Raw genomic sequence first — 6,000 nt, 5'->3', positions numbered from 1 at the left:
CCCAGAACCTAGCCTCACCACTGCATCCCCCTCTTTTGTGATTCTCAAAGCAGATCACCCTCCCAGTAAACTAATCTGGGAGGGGGATCTCAAAATCTTGGGTAAAGCAGAGCATTTTTCTGCCTGTTCGAACAAACTGACTTAAGAAACCAATCAAGCCACAGGACCTCAAGCTGACCAGAGACTCCAACAAGAGGTTGGTTACAGACAAAAGGGAGATACAGGATTCTTCCCACCCCTCCCAAAAAAAATAAAAAAAATAAAAAAAAAAGAATTTTTTTTCTTCCTCTTCTTTTCTTTTTTTTTCTTTTTTTCTTTTTTTTGGTACCTTATATATATATATATTTTTTTTCCTTTTCTAAAAATTTTATCAATCTTTAATTTTTGCCTTTTTTGAAAAAATAATTGTTTTCCAGTAACTTTTTTTTTCCTCTTATAATTTTTATTTTAGGAACACATGAATGTGCGTTTTCCTTTCTTTTCTTGTCTTCTTTCTCTTTTTCTTTCTTTCTTAACTATCTTTTTGGTTTTTTTTGTCTAGCTCTACTGAACTTCTGATCTTTTTTCTCCCTTTCTAATCCTTTTCACCTTTTCTTCTCTTTTGATCCTCTTTATGTGACTTAACTCTTGTCCTGCACATCCTCAGATAAACCCGTAGTTAACTAGTAGACCCTATCCCCCATTGTGTACACACTTAATCCACAAATTTATTACTCAATTCAAAACCTCTGAGACTTAAATTCCTTAATAGCAGTACTACCTCTTTATACCTATATAATATTTTAAGCATTTTTTTAAGTTTTTCACTTCTTCTCTATGTCCCTACCCTTCTATTAATATACTCACATTCCTCTCTAAATAGATGGTCTTTTAATCTCCATAATAATATTAATTTTTACGTTTCTATTTTTTTCTGGTCTCTTTTCATTTCCCATTCCCATTCTTCTTTTTCTCTCTCTCTACATGCATCCTACCCAACCTATTTCCTGCATTGGGATTAGGACACAGTTAACTCTCCCTGTGCCTCCCCACACCAATCTATTCCTATTTTTTACCCACATCTCTCCCTAACCCTAATAATTTCTGGTTTTCCAAATTCTTCTCTGCAGTTTGAAGCCCATTAACATATAGTTGTTTGATGTTGAATAGATGTATCTGTTGAACTAGATTGTATCTGTAGTCTATTGACTGTACAAATGCAAACTTTGATTGATGGTTGCCTTAAGATAGTGTTCTAGCACAAAACTGGTGCTATTTTCATCTCAAATGGGCAGAGTAAGCCAAAAAAACACTAGAAAAATGGCAAATCCGGATATCTCAAGTCCCAATCTTGATAATCAGGGGTCAGAACAGATAATGAATAATCCAGAGGAGAGTTCCCAAATAGCTCTACAAACACTAATAGCAAACATGATAAATGAGAAGTTTGACAACTTACAAAGGACTCTGTATGAGCGTGAAAGGGAGAGAGAGGAGGCATCCCAAAAGCTTATACAGGAATATCATAAGCGTGAGGAAGCTACTCAAAAACTGATACAGGATTTGCGTGAACAACTTGAGAATACTCAAAGAGAAAGGGAGGAATGGCGTGAGCAGGCTGAGAACACTCAAAGAGAACTACAGGAATCCCATGAATGAGAGGAAAGAAAGCTACAGGAATCCCATGAACGGGAAGAAGCTAATCAAAGAGTAATACAGGAATTGAGAGACTAGGTAGAGAATACACAAAGATCACTAAAGGCATTCATGGAATCCATTAACAAAGAGCTGAAGGAAGTTAGGGAGACCACAAAGGGAATGCTGAATGGAACCCAACAGAAGGAATGGGAGTCCAAAGAAACCATAACCAATCAACTAAGTGATTTGAGAACAAACACTGAACACCAAATTAAGGAAGTAAAGAAATTCATACAAGACCTAAAACAGAGCTTCAACAAAGAACTTGAAGCCATCAAAGCTGACCAACTAGAAGGAAAAGAGATAAAAACAAAGTAGAGAGTCTTGACAGCAGGTTAGACCATGCAGAAGATCGAATCTCAGGGATTGAAGACAGCCTAGATATTATAGAGAAAGAACATACAACCATCCAAGACAAGTCCAAGAAATATGATAGATCTATCCAACACCTGGAAGACACCATCAGCAGGCCTAATCTAAGGATAATGGGTGTAGAGGAGCACCTAGAAACAGAAGTTAATGGTCTAGGAAATTTGTTTAACAGGATCCTAGCAGAGAACTTCCCAAACATACAAAAAGATAGGCCTATTCAGATACAAGAAGCTTTTAGAACCCCAAATAGACCAGACCAGAATAGGACATCCCACCGTCACATTATAATCCACACAGAATCAACTCAGACCAAGGAAAAGATCCTTAAAGCTGTCAAGGAGAAAAGGTTAATCACCTATAAAGGGAAACCAATTAGAATCACCTCAGATTTCTCAGCAGAGACAATCAAAGCAAGAAGACCCTGGAATGATGTATGCCATGCCCTAAAAACAAACAACTATCAACCAAGAATACTGTACCCAGCTAAACTCTACTTCATAACTGAAGGCCAAATAAAAACCTTCCATAGCAAAGAAAAATTGAAACAATACATCTCCACCAAACCAACCCTACAAAAGATTCTTAAAGATGTCCTACACATAGAAAACCAACAAGACCGCAATAAAGGCCAAGAAACTGCACCCAAACTGAGAATCCAAGAACCATAGGAAGAACCCAGTTTTTGCAGCCCCCAAGAAGGTGGATAACATGGCAGGAACTCCCAAATACCTCTCAGTCCTATCTCTTAACGTTGACGGACTGAACTCTCCAATCAAGCGACATAGACTGTCTAGTTGGATTAAAAAACAAGACCCTTCTATCTGCTGCCTGCAGGAGTCACATCTTGCCCATAAAAACAAACACATTTTCAAAGTTAAAGGCTGGAACAAAATCTACCAAGCAAACGGCCCCCATAAACAGGCAGGAGTTGCAATCCTAATATCAGATAAAATAGACTTCAAATTAAAATTCGTGAGAAGAGATAAAGAAGGTCGCTACATACTAATTAAAGGATCTCTCCTTCAGGAGGATATTACAATTCTAAATATCTATTCGCCAAACAATGGAGCACCCAAATTTATCAAAGAAACACTACTTTCCCTCAAATCCCATATAGATCCAAAGACATTAATTGTTGGGGATTTTAACACACCACTCTCCCCACTAGATAAATCAACTCGGCAAAAACTCAACAGAGAAACCGCAGATCTAAACAGCTGCATAGATCAACTAGACTTAACAGACATCTACCGAACATTTCACCCAGCAGCATCAGAATACACGTTTTTCTCAGCAGCACATGGAACGTTTTCCAAAATTGACCACATTTTAGGCCACAAAGCAAACTTGTCTAAATTCAGAAACATTGAAGTTATACCTTGTATCCTCTCTGACCACAAGGGAATAAAATTAGAACTCAACACCAAAAGCCACCAAAGAAAGTCCGGCATCACATGGAGGCTGAACAACACACTGCTGAATCATGAGTGGGTCATGGAAGAGATTAGAAAGGAAATTCAAATGTTCATGTTATTCAACAAAAATGAACACACAAATTACCAGCTCCTCTGGGACACAGCAAAGGCAGTTTATAGCTCAGAGGCAAGTTTATAGCTCTGAGCTCCTACATGAACAAATTGGAGAGATCTGAAACTAACAATTTAATGACACATCTAAACCTCCTTGAAAAAGAGCAGCAAGATAAACCCCAATCCAGTAGACGGAAAGAAATAATTAAAATTAAATCAGAATTAAATGAATTAGAATCCAAAAAAACTATAGAAAGAATCAACAAAACAAAGAGTTGGTTCTTTGAAAAACTTAACAAAATTGACAGACCCTTAGCAAATCTTATCAGAAAAAGAAGAGAACACACCCAAATTAATAAACTCAGAGATGAGACTGGAAACATCACCATGGAAACAACCAAGATTCAGAACATTATAAGGGAATACTTCTCAAAACTTTATGCTAATAAGTTTGAGAACTTGACAGAAATGGACCTCTTCCTAGCAAATATTGACATGCCAAAACTAAACCAAGATGAGTTAAACTATCTTCACAGGCCCATATCAAGCACTGAAATAGAAACAGCAATAAGAGACCTCCCAGCTAAGAAAAGTCCAGGACCAGATGGTTTTACAGCGGAATTTTACAAGGCCTTCAAAGCAGAGCTCACACCAATACTCCTTCAACTCTTCAATGAAATTGAAAGAGAAAGCTCACTACCGAACACATTCTATGAAGCTATCATAACCCTCTTCCCAAAACCAGGCAGGGACTCATCAAAGAAAGAGAACTATAGACCCATTTCTTTGATGAACATTGATGCAAAACTTCTCAACAAAATTTTGGCCAATTGACTTCAACAATTCATCCAAAAAATCATACACCATGATCAAACAGGATTCATTTCAGGGATGCAAAGCTGGTTCAATATACGCAAATCAATTAATATTATTCATCACATCAACAGGAGCAAGAATAAGAACCACATGGTTATCTCAATAGATGCAGAAAACGCATTCGACAAGATCCAACACCCCTTCATGATGAAGGTTTTAGAAAAATTAGGAATCCATGGAACATTCCTCAATACAATAAAGGCTGTATATGACAAACCTACAGCCAGCATTATACTCAATGGTGAAAAACTAAAGCCATTTCCTCTTAACTCAGGAACAAGACAAGGATGCCCACTCTCTCCACTTCTCTTCAATCTAGTATTAGAATGCCTAGCTACAGCAATAAGACAAGATGCAGACATAAAGGGGATCCAAATAGGGAAAAAAGAAATAAAACTCTCCCTCTTTGCAGATGACATGATCCTGTACTTAAAGAATCCCATAGACTCCACTCCCAAACTACTCAAGCTGATTCAAAACTTTGGCAAAGTAGCAGGTTATAAAATTAACCCCCAAAAATCAATGGCTTTTCTGTATGCCAACAATGAGAAAAGTGTGGCTGAAATTAGGAAAGCAACTCCATTTGTAATAGCCCCACAAAAAATAAAATACCTAGGAATTAACTTAACTAAAGAAGTGAAGGACCTCTATGATGAAAACTTTAAAATCTTGAAAAAGGAAATCAACACAGAACTAAAAAAATGGCAAAGCCTCCCGTGCTCCTGGATTGGAAAGATTAACATCGTGAAAATGGCAATACTTCCCAAGGCTATCTACAAATTCAACGCAATACCTATCAAAATTCCAACCTCATTCTTCAAGGAAATAGAAGAGGCAATCCAAAAATTCATATGGAACAATAAAAGACCCCGAATAGCAAAAATGCTCCTCAATGGAAAGAACACGGATGGAGGAATATCAATACCAAATTTCAAACTCTACTATAAAGCCATAGTAATCAAAACAGCTTGGTATTGGCATAAGAACAGACCTCAGGACCAATGGAATAGAATTGAAAACCCAGAAATGAACCTACAGACCTATAGCCATCTAATCTTCGATAAGGGAGCTAAAACAATAGAATGGAACAAAGACAGCCTCTTCAGTAAATGGTGCTGGCAAAATTGGTTAACTATATGTAGAAAACTAAAGCTAGATCCTTATATATCACCCTGCACCAGAATCAACTCCAAATGGATCAAAGACCTTGAAGTCAAAGCAGACACTCTGAAAACATTACAGGATGGAATAGGAGAAACCCTAGGTCTCCTTGGCTCAGGCCGAAATTTTTTGAATAGAGACCCGGAAGCACAACAAATCAAAGAAAGGTTGGACAAATGGGATTGCATAAAGTTGCAGAGCTTCTGCAGGGCAAATGACATAGCTAGCAAGATCAATAGAAAGCCCACCGATTGGGAGAAGATCTTTACTAGCCATACAACGGACAAGGGTCTCATATCTAAAATATACTTGGAACTCAAAAAATTAAACCCCCCAACAACAAATCCTCAAAGAAACAACTGCCCAATAAATAAGTGGGCGAAAG

Source organism: Dipodomys merriami, unplaced genomic scaffold (assembly GCF_024711535.1).
Source record: "Dipodomys merriami isolate MVZ:Mamm:240054 unplaced genomic scaffold, mDipMer1.0.p SCAF_15, whole genome shotgun sequence".
In the NCBI taxonomy this organism is placed as follows: domain Eukaryota; kingdom Metazoa; phylum Chordata; class Mammalia; order Rodentia; family Heteromyidae; genus Dipodomys; species Dipodomys merriami.
Note: the sequence above shows the minus strand (reverse complement) of the source record.